The following is a 20,216-nucleotide window of genomic DNA, read 5'->3' as shown; positions in this document are numbered from 1 at the left end:
AATACTTAGCACAGTACCTGGTGTATAATAAGCACTTAATAAATCCTTTTTACTTGACGTCCTGGTTCTACTTATTTTCTGTTTCTCTGTATTTGTCATTTTTATCATTTACTGTAGTATCATAATATTCTATTACTTTCATACACTGATATGCTAGCCAATAGACATCTACTTTTTCTCCATAGACCTTTGCCATCAGAAAAAGAGCTGCTGTACGTGTTTGGGTGTATATGGGGTCTTTTATTTTATCACTGACCTCCTCATGATGTATACACAGCAGTAGGATCTCTGGATCAAATCCATGCAGACATTTTGGGCACCTTGGAAGAATTCCAAATTACCTTCCAGAACAGTTAGAATAATTCAACAGCTCCACCACACAAAGTTAAATGGTAGGAAAGGAACTAGAAGTCAGGCATATTAGTGTGCCTCTCTTTCCACGACTCCTCCAACATTGATTCTTTTTATCTTTTGTCAATTTACCAAATTTAATAAAAGTCAGTTAAACAAGTTAGTTAATAAAAGGATATCTATTTAGCCATAACCAGAAGGCTATTCAATAGGCATAGGTATTGAGAATACCTCCAGCTGATTCAGATGAATGAAGATCCCTTTTCTGAGTAGTCTAAGATGATCCACAAGCCAAGCATCAGAGATTGTGTTTGGGGCTCCTCGGGTTGTTTTGTATCCAGGAATCCAGGAAGTAAGTGTTAACAGTCTTAGTCTTTAGTCTCCAGAGCTAACCACATCCCTAGGATGGTCTGAATAATGCCTTTTTTTTTTTTAAATGCTTTATTAACTTCTGATTTACATCGTTCGTTTCCGCCAGATTTTGAGTTACAAATTTTCTCCCCGTTTTTCCCCCACCCATCCCCCCAAAACAGCAGTCCCACAGGATATCCCCACCTCTGATCTGCTCTCTCCCATATTTTCTCCCATACCCGTTTCAACTTTTCCAGTAGGGCATGGTGGATCTCTATATTTCCCAATTACATGTAAAACAATATTGATAATAGTATATATATATTTAAACATTTGATTTTAAAACTTTGAATTCCAGATTCATTCCCTTCCTCCCTTATCACCCACCCTTACTGGGAAGATAAGCAGTTCAGTATAGGTTGTACATGTGTGGCTAATGCAAGACAATAACATAGCAGATATATTGTAAAAAACTGACTATATTTCCCTCCCTCCTATCCCACATCCCACTTGTTCTATTCTCTACTTTGATCCTGTCCCTTTTCAAAAGTGGGTGCTTCCAAATTCCCTCCCCCCCAGCCTGCCCTCCCTTCCATCGTCCCCCCTCACATCCCCTCCCCCCCTATTCTCCTGGAGGGTGAGATCCCCTATTTAGTGTGTATTTCCCTCCCTCCTCAAGCCAGATTCAATAGGAATAAGGTTGACCCATTCCCTTTTGCCTTTCTATTCTTCCCCTCCATTGTAACCATTTTCCCTTGCCTCTTCTGTATGAGATAGTTGCCCCACTCTGTCTCTCCCCATCTCCTCTCATTATATCCCTCTCACCTCTTAATTTCACCTTTTAAGTATCATCGCTTCCTGTTAAATTGGTCCCGTGCCCTCTATCTATGTATACCTGTAAACATATATACACACATTCACTTATGTATTCATATGCCTGCATACCCTCATATAAAGACATATATATATATATAATATATATATATTTCTAATCCCTTCAACTACTGAGAAAAGTTTCATAAGTTACAATTATTATTTTTCCATGTAGGAATGTTAATAGTTCAACTTTGGCCAAGTGGCTCAGCAAGCAAGAGCACCGGCCTCAGTGCCGGGACGACCCAGATCAAATCCGGGCCCAGACACCCAGCACCACACCCAGAAACAACAACTGGCCATTCAAGCCACTCAACCCCAATTGCTTAAAAAAAAAATAGTTCAACTTTGATAAGTTCCTTATGATTTCTTTTCCCTGTTTACCTTCTCATGCTTCTCTTGCTTCTTGTATCTGAATGTCAAATTTTCTATTCAGCTCTGGTTTTTTCAGCAAGAATGCTTGAAAGTCCTGTATTCCACTGAATGACCATATTTTCCCCTGAAACAGGATACTCAGTTTTGCTGGGTAGGTGACTCTTGGTTTTAATCCTAGCTCCCTTGACCTCCGGAATATCACATTCCAGGCCCTTCAATCCCTCAGTGTAGAAGCTGCCAGATCCTGGGTTATCCTGATTGTGTTTCCACAATATTCAAATTGTTTCTTCCTGGCTGCTTGTAATATTCTCTCCTTAATCTGGGAATTCTGGAACCTGGCTATAATATTCCTAGGAGTTTTCTTTTTGGGATCTTTTTCAGGAGGTGATCGGTGGGTTCTTTCAACCTCTACTTTGCCCTCTCGTTCTAAAACATCAGGGCAGTTTTCTTTGAGAACTTCCTGGAGGATGCTTTCCAGGCTCTTACTTTGGTCATGGTTCTCAGGCAGTCCAATAATTTTTAAATCCTCTCTCCTGGGTCTATTTTCCAGGTCAGTGGTTTTTCCCATGAGATATTTCACATTGCCTTCTATTCTTTCATTTGTTTGGATCTGTTTAACAGCATCTTGATTTCTCATAAAGTCATTAGCTTCCATTTGCTCCAATCTAATTCTGAAGCAATGATTCTCCTTTTGAGATTCTTTTTCCATCTGGCAAATTCGACTTTTTAAGGCATTCTTCTCCTCATTGCCTTTCTGAGCCTCCTTTGCCATTTGAGTCAGTCTGTTTTTTAAGGTATTATTTTCTTCAGTCAGGCTGTTGACTCTCATTTCATAATTTTCTTGCATTGTTCTCATTTCTCTTCCCAATTTTTCCTCCACTTCTCTCATCTGCTTCTTAAGGTCCTCTATGGCCTGTAACCAGCTTGTATTTTCCTTTGAAGCTTTTGGTGCAGGAGTTCTGACTTCACTGATTTCCTCCTGTTCCATGCCTTGCTCCTTCTTATCCCCAAAATAGGAGTGTAATGTTGGAATCTTCTGTCTGCTTTGTTTCCTTTGCCTGCTCATTTTGCCACTCAATGATTTGACTTTTGGGCTTTTTGCCACAGTAGGACTCTGCCACCAGACAGGGGAGTTTTCATCCCAAACGCTGGGGTTTTCTCAGCTGCCAGAGGTATTAGATGGGTGCCCTCTCTGAGGTCTCCACACGCTCTGGCAAGCTGGACACACACCCCAGGACCTCCACCCTAGACTGCAATCCAGATCCAAGCAGGTTAAAGCAAGAGCGATGACCCCTCAGACTGGTGCTTGGTCCCCCTACACTCTGCAGGCCAGGAGCTGAAGCCGCCATGTGGCGCTGGCAGGCTTCGCCGGGGGGGTTTCTCGCCCCGGGGGTAAAAGCCACGCACTCCCACTTACTGGGTCCCAAAGTCCAGAATGCACTGGCCTCTCACCTTGTCCTTCGAATCTATGTGTTGATAAATCTGGAAACAGCCACAGCTGCTGCTGATCTGGAGTCCCTCTGGCTGGTGGCTGGTCAGGCCCGCCCTGGGGCTAAAGCCTTGGCATGGGGCTGGGCTCGGCTCCCAGATAGCTGGGCCGGCCAATTCCTGCCGGCCTGCCGGGCTGTTCTCAGTGGGAGGTTAGCTTCTCTCTGTCATTTTGTGGGTTCTGCAGCTCCAAAGTTTGTTTAGAGACCCCTTTTTACATGGATTGGGGAGGGTGGAAGCCAGAGCTGTGGGAGGGTCGTGCTTCTACTCTGCCATCTTGGCTCCGCCCCCCCTTCAACCTGAATAATGCCTTTTTAAAGAAAAACTAGTCTAACTTTCAAGGGGGCAGGGCTTAGGATATTGCTTCCTTCCCAGTTCCTTACGCAATAAAGTTACAGAAGGATTTGTTTTATTGTTTAATATGTTGCCTCTATTCCTTCTTTGGTTAAGACTTCACTCTTTAGCCTCCCATAGCTGTTAAAAGTGTATGATCTGCTTCTCTTCTAATTTTTTTTAATGTCATAACGATTAATAATCAGATTACATATCCATTTTTGCTACATTGTGGCACAGCATCTAAGATGTTAAACTTTTAGACTTTCAAACGTAGCAAGCTGTCTTTCTTGAATCTATGAGACAGGTCATCAGACAAGTAAAGAAAACTAAAGAAAGGCCACTGGTACACATTTCAATAATTCAAAATATTTATGCATCATATATGTGTAAAGAAATTGTAGTCCCTTCACATTTTGGTGTATCTTAGCTTTGTAAGTTGCCATAACCCGAAAAATGTCATCATTGACGGTCAATCTTGTGGTGATTAAAGTTGAGCACTTAGCTCCTGGTGAGAAGACTCTCCAAACTTTGCTAGGCTGATCTTTTGTGGGGCCTAGAACCAAAACCCTTCCAGTTTTGTAGCACCTCCCTGACCTTGTGCTCTGCTCTATTCCTTTCAAGAGTTCAGGGTCACCACATACTATAATGAGGCAATAGCATAAGACTCTCCCAGAGGAGCTATGTAGAGAAATATGACGCATGACTGAGGCATTACCTATTCCTGTCAAGACACACCCTATTTTGCATAGTTTATTTACTTAATATATGCATACTTGGCATTTACACATAGGCTAGTTATTTCTGAAATTAGCAAAGAAGTTGAGCCATAGCCATCAAAGCTTTGTATAGCTGTTCTAGAAAGTACCTTTTAATTAAATTCAGGCTTTATAATGAACTTTGTTGATAACTTATCAGAATCAATTAGAAAAGAAAAACTGGAAAGACTGCTCACATAGGATTTTCATCTTAGAACCACAAGACTTTAAAGAGAATTAGAACTGATGAGTATCATGAGTCTGGAATCTCCCATTTTTCTTTTAAATCAGGTACTTTCCTGACTATCTAGAGTAGCAGTCACTGTGATACTTCCAAGTTTGTGGCAATTAACGCCAACCATTCATTAGGAATGAGATTATGTTGTAAACACTATTATTTCAGTAGAAGCCTGCATTTTTATATTCCTCTCCATAAATTTATAGAAATTACACCCTATGCTGCTTGGCCTCTAGACATAATCATATATCTAGCTTCTCCTATCTCTCTGATCAATCCCACAATCACTAACCTCTCAGGCAAGAAACTTAGAATAATTTTTGATTCATCATCCTTTCTTCTCTATCCCAGCTTTTCATTTCTCTTATTGGTCCAAATTCTGGTCATCTTTCACCTGCCCAATAGCTTCTTCTTCCTTATTAGACTCCCTCATTTCCAGGACTGACCTCTTTAAATCAGTCTTCACTTTTTGTTGAAGTTGCTTCCTATAATATCAACAAACCACTTGCCTCTACATAGTTCTCTGGCATATCATATCATGAGGCTAAGGCCTAAGAAAATGGATTTGTCAAAGTTACCTCACCAAGCCATTTCAGACTGCCTTACTTCCTTTATTATTATTTTAATGATGAGATGATTATAACAATATTATTATAAGTAAGAATTCATACTCATATAGCATTTCATTTTAAAATAGCAATTTCCTCACAACAAATCTGTGGGCTAGATGGCTCAAATATTATGACCATTTTAAAGATGGGGAAACAGAGGCTGAGAAGATGATTCACTTGCTAATGGTCACATAGCTAGTAAGTGTCAGAGCCATGATTTGTGCCTGGGTCTTCTGACTCCAACTAAGTCCCATGATCTTTCCAATATAACTTTCATTTTCCTGTTCCTATATTCCCATCACCTTTTTCAGGTCAAATAGAAAAGAGAAGACTCAGCAGGCATGAGAACCTTTCCAAGTATCTGAAGGATTGTTGTGTGGGAGAAGCATTGTTCCACTTGGCTCTAGTGGACAAATTAGGAGCTGTGGTTGGAAGACTGAAAGAAGCAGATTGAGGCATGATGTAAGGAAAATTGTCCTTATACTTAGAGCTATCTCAGTGTGAAATTAATGTCACGGGAGGTAATAAGATTCCCCCTTCATTTGAGGAACTTTACACAAAGGCTGAATGACCAATATCAGGAATGTGACAGAAAGGATTCATTTTGGGGTGAGTTAGACTCGATGTCCATGAGTTCCCTTCCAACTCTGAAATCTGCTCAGTGTCCCTATTGTCCAATTACCTCACTCTTACCTTTAAGCCATCTCCTATAATGTTTTATAATGCTTGGATTTTCCTTTATTCTAATCTTTGTTGTTCATTTGTTTCAGTCATATCTGACTCTTCATGACCCCATATGGGGTTTTCTTGGCAAAGATAGTAGAGAAGTTTGCCATTTCCTTTTCCAATTCATTTTACAGATAAAGAAACTGAGGCAAATGGGGTTAAGTGACTTGCCCAGGGTCACGTAGTTAGTAAGTGTCTGAGGTTGGATTTGAACTCAAATCTTTCTAACTCCAGGTCCAGCACTCCATCTACTGTGCCACCTAGCTATTCCTCTGGTGTGAGAACCCCTTTTCAGGGCTGTTATTTGCCTTTGGTATCTACCTCTCAGCTGACTCTCACCCGTGACTCCAAAAAGCAGTAGTATGGCCAGTGGCCACATGTCAGTAAAACTGTCTTGACAGACAGGCTAGAGCAGGGTTAAACCAAGTTGAGGGTAACCACAAGGCCTCAAACCTGTCATTGAGTTAGACAGAGGTCTACTCTAAGCATGTGAAGATTTTCCCAGGTAAAATCATCCATAGGTGGATGAGAACAATTTGTTCCAGCTGCCATGAAGGTAGCTGAAGCAGATGCTGTGGAGTGCTTACATTTACCTCCCAAATATCTCCCAGGTCCCTCTCCAAACAAAGGAGAAATATAGGTAGCGCTCTGTAAAAGCAAGGACAGCACTGGCTTGAAAGCTTATTGGGGAACAAAATGCAAGTTTGTGAAGTGATGTGACTTCTATTCCTTGTTAAGAAATCCCACACAACTGCTAGGCTCAGATGAGTTTCCTACAAGCCTAAAGTAGTAGCTATAGGAAACCACTCATTTCCTGTGACTAAAACAAGAGAACACTGCTTGGTTGAGCTCTATGAAATACCCTCCTATTTTTAGCATTTTTTTAAAGGCCTTTTTTTCTTAAACAATCAAAATGGGAGAATCACGAGCCATTTAGGAGTAACACGGATGAGTTACTAAGTGGAGATTATAAAGCGTACTCCCTATTTCAGAATTCTAAACTTTTTTTGTGTCATGGATCCTTTTAGCAATCTGATGAAACCTATGGAACCCTTCTTAGTATAATATTTTGAAATCCATAAAATACAATACATAGGATTACAAAGGAAATGAATTATATTAAAATAGAGGTTTATATTTTTTTTTGTCAGCTATAAGTTCCCAGACCCCTTGAAATCTATCCATGGAACCCTGAACACTAGGTTTAAGAACCAATGCTCTATTTCCACAGCTAAGACAAAGCTAAAAGTGCAACACTGGGGAGTGAAAAACTTGTGATGGCAGCCCTTCTCTGCCTGGCAAGGACATAACTTTTTCTCTTTCGTGCATAGTTCCAGGAACCATCTTGAGTAAGCAAAACCTATCTGTATTATTTGTCTGCATGTTAAGAAAAAACACATATCGGCATGACTAAGTGTTAATCATGGACATTTTGAAAAGTTCTGCTGTGAAGGACTGGCCTTCTCAGTAATCACAATCTAATCACAGAGAAGATAGCTTTGCCCCCAAATCTCTCCCAGAAAGTACAGGATCTGAGGATCAAAGCTGTTAATATATTTGCCTTTATATTAAGAACTCAGATCAATATCCTTGCCACCATTCAAAACAATAGTGAAATGATAACCTCATTCTGCTTTGGTGAAGAGATTCGACTTGTGGTTTGTCACAAGTATTCCTAGACAAGGTATTCCTCAATAAACCTTCAAGTGATTGAAGTAGGTTAGCTAGAATTCTCATTCACACCACACATTTGAGACAAATTCACCCAGTCTACTTGATAATCATGTCTAGATACGTGAATAACGTAAGCACTGTTTGATGGTCAGCACATTCACCAAGTGCCTCTTGAAAGCTATTGAAAGCTATCCTCCACATTGGTGGAGGATAGAGTCAAAGGCAATTGCCAAATCAAGCCAGGACAGCTTCCATGAAGGTAGCTGAAGCAGGTGCTGTGGAGTGCTTATATTTACCTTCCAAATGTCTTCCAGGTCCCCCTCTGAGCTAGGGAGAAATATAGATAGAGCTTTGTAAAAGCACTTTGCCATTGATTATATCATCCTTGGTAGATCTCCCAATGAAGCTCTATTCAAAGTATCTCATGCTCTGATTTTTTTTTCTGTATCAGCTATATAAACACTGCAACCCTATGCACAGTCCACCCTGTGACCTGGTCAGTCATTATGTTGGCAAACAACCCCTTAATAGTTTCTCCGCAATGAGAAGAACCTCCAAGTGAAAAGATGAATTCAGTAACTGTTCTGATATATAGACACTGAGTAGACCAGGACAGTGTGAGAGGTGCAGGCTCTGGGAATCCCCTTGAGCTCTCCTTGAATCTTTGAGGTACAGGCTCTGGGAACACACCTTGGACTCTGATTAAATCATCCCATTTGATGAGGCATTTGCATGAGGCCATAAGCCTTACATTGTGACTGGGTCCAGACCTCTGTTACTAGCCTAGCCCTCCATGGTCCATCTACTTCCCACCCTTTAGCCTGTCAAAATATCAATCCACCCTTGAACTGGCTTAGCCCACCATCAACTGTAGTCTCCAGGTAGCCTCCAGTAACTTCCCACCCTTAATCACTCATTGACCTCATCTGACTTCTCCTGAAGACCCTCTCCAAACTCCTCCTCTAGACCACCCCTAGATTCCTCCCACAACCTTCTGTATATAAGATCCCATCTTCCCTCCATGTGGTGTGAGAGAGCCATAGAATGACCTACCACAGACTTACTCTGTGTCCAATACAAGCAAACTTTTAATAAACTTTACTTTTCTTTGGCTGAGAGAAGACTTGAGTCGAATTCATTTGGCAGGACCCGGCGTGTTGGTATTTTGGGATCTCCAGAGCAACCCTAACCATCTTTATGGCTAACCTCTTCAAGTGGAGTTTTTTCTTTAAAGTAGCAATCAAATGTGTCTCTGAAAGTACCTCACAGACCAGATCAGCATTCTGTGACTATATATACAATGGATATTGGCCTTTCCTGGGGCTGTATTTGAGATCCTACAATGCCCACCAGACAAGTCCTCATGGGTCATGGTGTCCAATAAAAAATGATGTTTTTCTTCATATTCCACCAGGGTAATATAAAAGAAACCACATGATAAAAAAAGTCATTCATAGCCATACACACTCCATGCCCTCTTACCACTGTTCCTCAGAGACTACCAAGAGTTCAGAAATGCAGGATTCAGAGAAGTAGGGCAAGATCAAACACGATTAACATGGTTTTATTTTATTCTCCTTCCCTGGTATAAATTGGGCAGCCAGAAAATCCCAAATGGAGTCATGAAGAGTCAGACATGACTGAAATAAGTGAACACCAAAAACTGGTAGGCCATTAGGAAGCCTATTCCCACCACGTTTCCTTAGACCATGACTCAATATCCAGCTGAAGATACCAGTTCCACACTTGCATGAGTGTTTTATAACTCTCAGTCTTTCTTTATCTCCTCCTGGTACTCTCCCTATACAGGCAGCAAGATGGCAGAGTGGACTGAGAAGCCCAGGCCTCTACAGTCAGGAAGACCTGAGTTCAGATCTGGTCTCAGACACTTACTAATTATGTGACCCCAGGCAAGTCACTTCACCTCTGACTACCTCAGTTTCCTCAATTGTAAAATGGGGATAATAATGGCATCCGGGGTTATCGTTAGGATTGAAAACAATAATGTTTGTAAAGTGCCTGGCACATTATAAGTGCTTCATAATCTTCTCAATCACTCTCTTCTCCCCCTTTCCAAATGTCTACAATCAAACCTCTCTACCACACGACCCGTAATTAAATCAGTACCAATGCTTCCTCTTCCACACCTAGGCTAATTCCCATCCCACAAGCAGCAGTAATTGTGAGGTTACTTCCCAAAGCCTGTAAATAGTCCCCCAAAGTCATAAGAAGTTAAATATTCCTCCAGCCTTGGACGCACCTATAGGTCCCTCCTTTCCTGCATGGTCCCCTAATATCCTCAACACCTAACACACAAGATTTCTACTCAGGAGACTGGTCAGATTTCAATTCTGTCACTCCCTACTGGAGTAATCTTGGAACAAGTTGCTTCTCTGATCTGTAGTTTCTTCCTCTGTAAAATCAGGATAATGATATCTGCATCAGTGATTTAGGGCTGTTTATGAAGACTGAACGAGACAAGATGCTTCTGGATCTAAAGCTATGGTCCTGCTCAAAGCTGTTCTGTAAAACCAAGGTCAGAAATGTGAAAGTTGGATGAACTGAGGTTTTCAAGGAAAACTAAGGGTCAAAAAGGAGTCTCAGTGGTTGTAATTTTAGCTATAATTGAAGCAAAGGATCACAGGGAACTCTAGATCCACAGCCCATGGTGGGGTGGGATGATGGTAACTGAAGGCACCGATTGCCACATCTTCTTCTGTTACTGTTTTCTCTGCCAAGGAAAGTGACCTTTGGCCTTAAGAGGACAGAATAAAAAGTGACTCAGAGAGAATTGAGACATAAGTAGGGAGTGAGTACGAAAATATCTTGATGCCTTTGGTGAATTTCCGTAATCTGGCCCCGATGAACTTTATCCCAGAGTACCAGGATCCTGCCAGGTGTGACTGCTGAGCCCCAACCCATGATCTTTGAAAGACTGCGGACAACAGCAGAAGTTGCAGAGACAGCGTTAGATTTGAAGAAATGGAAAACTTTCCAAGAATCAGACTTCTCCAGAAGTAGAATGAACACCTTGCTTCGGGAGATTGTGGGCTGCCCCTCTTCAAGCAGAGGCCGGAGCACCACTTTCCAGCTGTGTTGTAGAGGGGATTATTGTTGAACTTAGACTTTCAATCCCTTATCATCCAGTGTTATATTTGTCTGTGTCAACCGCAATATTCCAATTTCTACACTATCATCATCTTAAGGGCACCCACTAACTGCCACAATGCACTTCATTTTTATTGTTGTTCAGTCATTTCAGTCATGTCCAACTCTTCATGACCCCATTTGGGATGCTGGAGAGGTTTGCCATTTCCTTCTCCAGCTCATTTTACAGAGGAGGAAACTGAGGTAAATGGGGTTAAGTGACTTGCCCAGGGTAGTGTCTGAGGTCAATTTGAACTCCTGACTCCAGGCCCAGTGCTCTGTGTTCTCTGGCACCACCTAGCTGCCCTGAACTGCATACAGAAGACATCTACTAAATCAGGTTCAAATCCCCAGGTTTCTAATCTCTTTTCTTTGCTTCTTAAAACAAAATATTAAAGTTTCTTCACCTTTATCAACTGTGTCTCAATCTTCGAAGGCTTCTAAGCTTGTCCTATGGGGAAGGAGGAAGTGATCTCAGAAGGTATTCATCAGAAAACTAGCTTCTGTTGACTTTGTAGCCTCAACTCCAGACAAATTCATTCCCCAGTGATGCCATATGAGCCCAGCAGTGCAGCGGGATTCATGAGACACAGACTTCCCCACAATCTGCCCTTCTCTTTTCCCAGGAATCCCTCACAGGGCAAGGAAAACATCTTAATAAACATAGGAGATAGACAACTGTTGCCTCAGGAACACAGAAAACCCTGCAGCATCTGACACCTCCCCTCTTTCTCCAAGCACTGAATGGGGATGGAGGGAAAGAGGGGGTGGTGTATTCTGGTAAACGTTTAACCACTTACTCTCTGGAGGGAAATGTACTCACGACATGCTTTTGAGTTCAAATGGCATTATCGACATTTCCCCCATCATTTTCTTAACTCTAGACAACCAACAAAACAATAAATCAAGCCTTGATTTGTAGTGTTTGCTGAGTTCCAAGGTGTAAACTCTCACATTGAAAATTTAACAGTTAATTCTCCAGAGCCCAGTTCAAGCTGGTTCCAGCAGATCCCTGACTATATGGCTCTACAAATTAGTGTTTCAAACACCCAAGGAGGAAACCCCATTTCTCCCTTCTAAAATGTGTTGCCTTTAGGCTGGGCACTACCTGAGGGAAGGCGGACCTCTTTGGACTCTTCTTTCCTCAGTGCCCCAGCTAGGGGCCTTTCCTGCTTTGCTAATGTAATCTCAGAGTCTCCTAACGTTACCATTATGACTGCCATTGACACAGTTAATTCTTTCTTAAAAAATCCCCTGCTGAATGATTGTACATGTTTAATTTATATCAAGAAGGAGGGGAGGGAAAGAATGTGGAGCTCAAAATTTTTAAAAGATGTTTAAAATTCTTTTTACAGGCAATTGGGAAAAAATAAAATATTATTTAAAAATTCCCCACTGAAGTGAGAACTAGGAGATCATTGTACATTGTAACAGCAATGTTGTAATGATGATCAGACTTGGCTCCTCTGGTCAATATAACGATCCAAGACAATTCCAAAGGGCTCATAATGGCAAAATTTTTATCTACCTCCAAAGAGAGAATCAATGAACTTTGAGTGCAAACTGAAGGATAATTTTCTCACTTTATTTTTCTTGCTTCTATCTGTGATATGGTTAATATGGAAATGTGTTTTGCATGATTTCACATGTATAATTGATATCATATTGCTTGTCTTCTTATGGGAAGGGGTTGAAGGGAGAGAGGGAATTTGGAACTCAAAATGTACAAAGAAAATGTTAAATGTAAATAAATAATAAATTGAAATGACGAAGTTAAAAAGAAAAAGAAAAAAAATTCCTCTTTTAGAGAGAAAGTCTGCCCCAAATTCAGAGTTCTCTCTGTGGCTGAGAAGAGATCTCCATCCTCAGGTGCTACAATTCCCAGAACTCAGTGTTCCGGTTCAGAACTTCATCCGGTCTCTTCTAGAGGAGGGGGGATAAAACAATTTGTCCCTTTAAGACACAGTCCATCTCCTGTTCATGGAGCAAACCAAGAGTGCCGGACCCGACCTACGGGCTTCCTTCTCACCGGGTATCTCGACAGGGGATTGATAACCATCAGAGAACGCCCCCATAGGAAGCACGTGGGAGGCAGGCTGGAGAAATCACAACCTCTTCTCTTTCCGGAGGCTTCTGCTGGCTCTGTAATAGCTTGGAGCTGCAGGATGCTGAGCTGGGGGAGCTCAGCCTAGTGGCCAGGTACCTCTGGGCCAGCGCTGTTCTCTACTGCCACCTGCTGGCATTCTGCTGACTCGTCCCTACCATCACGGGTCCTCTTGAAGGACAAACAAGGGCTGTTTAGGGTTTTCAGGAGAACGAGCACCTCTGGTGCGAGGGCTTGCCGAGCCTTTCCCAGGACTGCTCATCCACCTCTATTGTCCACCTGATTCTAACTCTCACCTGTGGCTCCAAGAAGCTGTAGCATGCCCACCAAGTTGAGGGTAACCAACATGCCTCAAATCCATTGGTGAGTTTGTGGGGTGTAAGCCCCGGCATGTGAGGATGCCCCCAGTAGAGTGGGCAGATGAGAACAATTTGTTCCAACAGCCATGAAGGGTTTAGCCTTGGTCAGAGCTTGGCAAGGCATTGAAGATGCCAAGGTCATCCACTGCGTCCCGGGTCATCGCCAATCATCTTGACTTTTGTCTTGCCACTGGATTTTGATGACTCTGGAAGACAGAGTGAGGCTGCCAACTTTGTGCAACTGCCTCACTTACATCCAATTTATGCTCAAGTCAACACACCACCCCTGATACCATTGGTCCTCTTTGAAAAACAAAGGACAAGCAAGAAATCAAGAACTATCTCACTCTTTTCTATTCTAAAGGAAACAGTTGTTTTTTCAAATTTATTTTTATTTGTTTATTTCTGAGGGGTTTGAGCTGTCTCAGGAGAGCCCTTTAAGGAAGCTTAGGTTTCCAAGAGGTGATAGCAATCAAAGCTTTCTAGGCAGGGCTGATAGCAGGAACAAAGGCATGATGCAGCTAAGTCTGAAAGTCCCAAACAGTGGGTCAAGCCAGTGAAAGCCCTCAGGCTCAGATTAAATATATCTTTTAATTGGTTTTGATTCTCTCTAAACTGCTACTCCGTGAGTTCAGTCTTTTATTTGACAGTGAGAAAATTACTTGCAATTCTTCAATTCCCATGATGCCAGTTGTGGCCCATGCAAATCACCACCCCTAGGATATTCAGTTAGCAAGACTGGAAGGTCAGCGCTGAGTTAGTGATATTTTGTTCTGTATCTCTACTTAACAAAAATGCTACTCAACTCAGAATAATTGTAGCGTTTGTTTAAACAGTGCTTTGAGGTTTACAAAACCCCTTACATACAATCAATCAGCAAGTATTTATTAAGTGCCTACTATATGCTAGTAACTGTGCTAGACTCTGAAGACACAAATACAGGTGAGGCAGTCTCTGTCTTCAAGAAGCTTTTGTTCTACCTCGAGCATACAACATGTACACAGATTTTAAACTTTACAAGATACATCCAAAATAAGTATTTAGTGATTTGGTGTGGGACCCTAAGAAGAGGAAAGGTCTCTTGAAGCAACTGGCATGTGGGCTGAGTCTTGAAGGGTCTCCAGGAGGTGAAAGCAATCAAAACTCTGCATGGGTTGGACCTATGTGGGTTGGAGAGGGAAGAGATTGGATGTTGGGAAATCAGGAAGCTATTGCAATAATCTAGGTGAGGGTGTAATAAGGACATGGACCACAGTGATTAAGGTGAAAGAAGACATACAGGGAAGGGATACTGAAGAGATGGAATAGGCAAGATTAGGAAATCAATTGGAAAGGATAAGTAAGGCTAACAAGTACAGAATGACCAGACTGTGAGCCTGGGTGACTGGAAGAATAATGGTGTTCTGGGTAGAAATAAAGAAGAGGGAGGGTTGGATTTAGGAGGAAATATAATAAGCTCTTTTTTGAACCTATAAGGTTTGAGACATCTATGAGACATTCAGGAAAGACTTTAAAGTAGGGTTTTAAAGACTAGGTAGTTCATTTGGGGAGAGGAGGACAGGAAAAAGAATCATCTATAGAGAAGATGAATAGTACAGATTGATTTGAGGGTGTAGGGGGGAGAAGTAATACGATGAGGGGAAAAAGTGGTGGTGCTAGGTTATGGAAAGCACTGAACGTCAGCTTGAACTTTATCCCATGGGAAGAAAGTCACTGAAAGATTTTTAACAAATGAGAGACACAACCAGATCTGTGCATAAGGAATTCATTCAACAAGAGATACATAGGTAGGGGAAAAAATCAGCATTCTTTTCTTTTTATAAAAATTTATCTATTTTTTAATTTTCAACACTCACTTTTAGAAGATTCTGAGTTCTAAAATTTCCCCCCTCTCTGCTCCCCAAGACAACATACAATCTGATATAGGCTACACATATATGATCATATTAAACACATTTCCACATTAGTCATGTTGTATAAAAATAATCAGAACAAAAGGAGAAAAAAACCATAAGAAAGAAAAAACAGAAAACAACAAAAGGAAGAGAAAATAGCATGCTTTTGATCTGTATTCAGACTCCATGGTTCTTTCTCTGGATGGGGATAACATTTTCTACCATAAGTCTTTTGGAATTGTCTTAGATCATCAGCATTCTTTTCTAAGCACCAGGAGTAAATTGTCCTAGTAAGTGAAGATTTGCAAGGTTGAACCTGAATCATGATCTAAGGAACATGAAATTATTCTAGAATTCCAAGATGCTATCTGTCATTCAAGCCTTGCAACAGTTATCCAAGGTCAGATGAAAGGTATTTTCCATTTTATAGATAAGGAACTGAGAATCAGAGAGATGAAGTGACTTGCTGGTGTTTACAAAGTCAGTGAGTTTCAGAGGCAGGATGTGAAACTAGGTTTTCGTGACTCCAAGTTTAGCACTCTAACCACTGTACCGTATTACCTATATTATGAAGCAATATTTCAGATTAATTCCAGACTCAGAGCATGATCTAGAGTGAAAAGGGAACTAGAACAGTTTTCAGTACCAACCCTGACAGTAGCCTATCCACTTACTGATCTTCCTCCCCACACTACCCACCAAGCTTGAACCAGTTCTCCTGGTTGACCACCATTTTGATCTTTGGTGAAAAGAATAAAGAGATAGGGCAGAACTATAGTCAGGGTATAGTTAATTTGGAATTTTCCCCTTACACTTTCTGGGAAGTGAGCTAGGGGTGTGTTGGAGCCAGCCCTGACCTACTCTAGATTGTTCAGTTTTCAGTGTGATCATTTACACCTCTGATATCTCAAATGCTACAAATCAAGGCATGATTTATTGTTTTGCTAATGGTCTATATTTATGAAAGTGAGGAAAGACATGTTAATAATATAGATTAAACTTAAAAGAATGTCATGGGTATTTTGTTTTTCTTCCAGGAGAGCTGGTTGTTAAACATTTACCAGCTCAAGTTACCCAGAACTTCCAGGTAACCATGGGAGTTACCTAGAGAAAAGAGATGGGAGAGAACATAATGGATCCAATGATACTCCTTTTCCTACCCCACCACCCGGACTCTTATCCACCCACAACTCACCAAAAATAAATCAGGTAGTACTTTCTTATACATACAGTGTGTTTCCTTTTCAGGGAGGTGCTTTCCCTTCAAAGTCAGGTCCCAAGAAGCTCTCCCAATGCTCCAAATATCACTTTCCTAGGACCTCCATATCTTGGGAAGAAGATGGATAGGACAGTGAAATGAGCACTGAATTTGGAGGTAGAGGACTTTGAATCTTGACTGCTACTTATTCCAAGGTCACCTGTGTGAAATAGAGAAATACTTTAATTTTTTCTAGGTCTCAGTTTCCTCATCTGAAGTTGGACTAGATCACTTTTAAGGTCTTTTCTAGCTCTAATTCTATCACTCTAGGTCCTAGCCCTAAGAAGATTGGCAAGTTAATGGCCTTCTGTCTTCACTTGGAAATCACACAAAATGGAATGTGTTTTTTGCATTAATTACATGTTTCATAGAACCCACTATACTGATTTTCTTGAGTTGTCATTATGAATTATGATGATCATAACTTGGGATGCCACTGCCACCACAGTTTCAGACAACCCAATCTCTTCTAATAGATGTACCTACCCATACGTAAAACTGAAAGCCAACTGCTTTATTTGAGATCTTTTTCATCCATCCCAGAGTGCTTAGCAAAACTTTGTTTTAGATGGAGAAGTCAGGATAGAGACTTATGCTTTGTTCCCTTTTCATCACTCACAGTCTTTGTGCCTGTATCTGATTCTGAGACTAGTCCTAAAAGTGTTCAACAGTCATCAAGAGACTACTTGCTACTGGATCAGTCACCAAGATGTCTATCACCCAAGGGATGATGCTTAAGGGGAAGACCTCCCATACTGAGCAAAAGAACTAGATTTTAAGTTGTAAAATCAAACTATTCGACAAAATTTGATGTTAGAATCCTAAAGTCATGTTCCCTAAGGGACCCAGTAATAAGCAACTGACACCATTGCCAAAAGACTCTTAGATCCTATAAACAAGAGCCTTTCCATATATCTTGTCCTGTGCTTTAGCCTCCATTGAACATGCTTTTGGCAGATTGAAAAGAAAAAGTAAAAGAAACACAAAAAAACTGGGAATAAAGGAGATAAAGTATTATGAATATGATCATCTCTGAATATTATTGTGCCATAAGAAGTGACAAAAAAGATAATTTCAGAAAATCCTGGGAAGTATGAACTGATGCAAAGTGACATGAACAGGACTAGAACAATTTCTACAAGGACAATTCTAAAGAAGAAGAACTTTGAAGACTTAAATCCTCTGATCAAAGCAATGACCCACTATGACTCTGAGGGAGCTACCTCCTGAAAAGAGAAGTCATGGACTCAGCAGTGCAGAAAGAGACAGTCCTTTTTGGAGGTGATCAGTATTTGTTTGGATTTGCTTTTCCTGACCATACTTGTTGCCTACAAGGGCTAGTTGGTTGATTTGTTTGCTTTTCTGTTTTTAATGAGGTTAAAGAGTTAGGCATGGTGTTCAAAAAAAAAGGGTGATTGAAAAATTTTTTAAATGCCCATAACAAAAGGAAGCACAGTCTGGTATGACAGTTTTGAAACTAATGTCGAATCTGTTATACAGGCTTTTTAAAAGCAAGTAGAGACTCACAGTTTCATATGATCTATGCATATGGAAATACCCACTTTTGTAGTGTTTAAGTTCAGAATAAAACAGCAACAGCAAAAAAAAAAATCAACTTGGTACACCACACATTAAATACTTCAATCCTTGCAGGGATTTGTGATCTCAAGCCAGTATTTCTTTCAATGATGCTGATTTCAACTCATCTATGCTTGTCTATAATATGGGATTCTTGTCTCTATCCTCCTATAAATTCTCAACAATGTATATTGAGGAGGGGAGTATTTGGGGGTGGGGGAGGGTATAACCAACATGGTTGGGACTTTCTTCTACTTCTCTTGATATTGCATAGAAACCCGTGAAACACCTTGGCTTACCCATCTATTATTCCTCACTCTTGACACATGACTGGCCCACCTTTTTTCTAGTCATAAATCACTCCAAGGACATCCTTTAAGCTTCTTCTCTTGCAGCCAAATTAAATAGCTAGCTGCATAATGCATTTTATTGGTACCTGATAAGAGATGATATACTCTCATTTCTCTATTTGTTTAAGTGTGCTTGGTAAGTAATTGTGCTATATTAGGTCACAACCATCAATCAAAAAACCAGAGCTTTATGCAACAAATGCCTTAGAAATGCACCAGTGAGATCAGCTGGGCTGGCAGGGTGCCATACTATAGGAGACACACCCTTTCCCTAATAGCCTTTCCTCACCAGGAGAGGAATTTTCCCTATGAATACAAATCTCAGAAGAAAAAAAATCTTATGACATTATGGTGATACTAACATTGCCCAAGATGGGGAATTTCCTACCTAATAAGAATTCCAGTAAGTGAGGGGTGTATCATGCCCAAGGAAAATTCCATTGGTAGAGCCCTTACCAACAAAGGGACTTTTCAGGGGGAAGAAGAGGGGAGACAGGTCAGGAGAAATTGACCTTAGCAGAGGTTAGGAATCTTTGTGGAATTCAGAACCTGCCAATGAAACAACTGGTAGGTACATGGAAAGATCTTCAGACTGGTTCAAGGAAATATAATTAGTTCCCTCCTCATTTCAATGGAATAGTCGTGACTATATAGGCTAAGCAGTCATTTTGATGGCAAAGGAAGTTAAAAAGATTGAATCCTAGCCCTTCAGTGTTGAAAGGGCCCTTGGAGGTCATATAGCTGAACTCCCTCATTGTACATGAAGAAATTGAGAGACAGAGAATTTACACGTTAACTGATAGCAAAGTTGACACAATGACCCACAAGCCCAGATTGTCAGGTGAGTTATCTTTCCCTCTCTAATGATGCCCCTATTCTTCCCATTAGGGAGGTCCTTCCTCTCCCATCCAATACAATCTATCTCAAGACAGGCTTTGGCTTTTTCTTCAGAAGAAAAGAAACACAGACTGGAGCAGAGTGCCACTTGTTAACACTCTCCCCAGTCTAGGATGGCTTAAGGGTGGTTGTACCCAGAGGCAGAAAGTAGATGACCTGGCAAGGTCTATTCCAGCCTCAGAATCTAGTCAGCTGCTCTGCTAATGATTTCTACACAGAACCCACTCGGCAGACTCAGCAGGATGTCAGCCATTAGAGAGATCATCCTTCACCCTGTCACCAGGACGCTTCTCCTCGAAGGGATGCTGGAAGGGTGTGCAAACAAGTCATCAGGCTGGATGATGAAGGGCGTCTGATACAGCAGGAAGGAGACAATCTTCTCTGGAGAGCTGGGACCGCTGATGTCAAAAGACAACAGAAAAAGTCAGAAGACAGGCACCAGACAGGAAAAGTGTGCAACTAGTCTGGATAGGGGAACAGGGAGTGCTAGAAGTCCCCGGGGGTGAGGGCTGACCCAAGGCAAATTGTAAAGTCAGAGAAGTTTGCCCCACTTCTTCCCATCCTGTTCCCTGAGCCTAAGCACCTTTGCCAAGCTCCAGAGCAGCAGGGTATTGATTCCTAATAGTGTTTGTGTTAAAAATTTAAGGTGCTGCCCCTCCCAGGGGCATTTATGTTTTATTAGACTTTTTTTAGTCTAATAGCCTCCCAAACCCACAGAATGAATGTCTAATAGTGAAATTACAGGCCAACAGGGGAGATGTATTTGGCCACGAAGGGCCTTCCCAGAACCTCACAAATTGTACTTTGTAGACCCTGGCCTATTCCACTTATGTATAAAGCTGGTCCTGTT

This window comes from Petaurus breviceps, unplaced genomic scaffold (genome assembly GCF_028583685.1).
Source record: "Petaurus breviceps papuanus isolate PSGF00001 unplaced genomic scaffold, PetGlider_PUasm1.0 115, whole genome shotgun sequence".
NCBI lineage: Eukaryota > Metazoa > Chordata > Mammalia > Diprotodontia > Petauridae > Petaurus > Petaurus breviceps.
Note: the sequence above shows the minus strand (reverse complement) of the source record.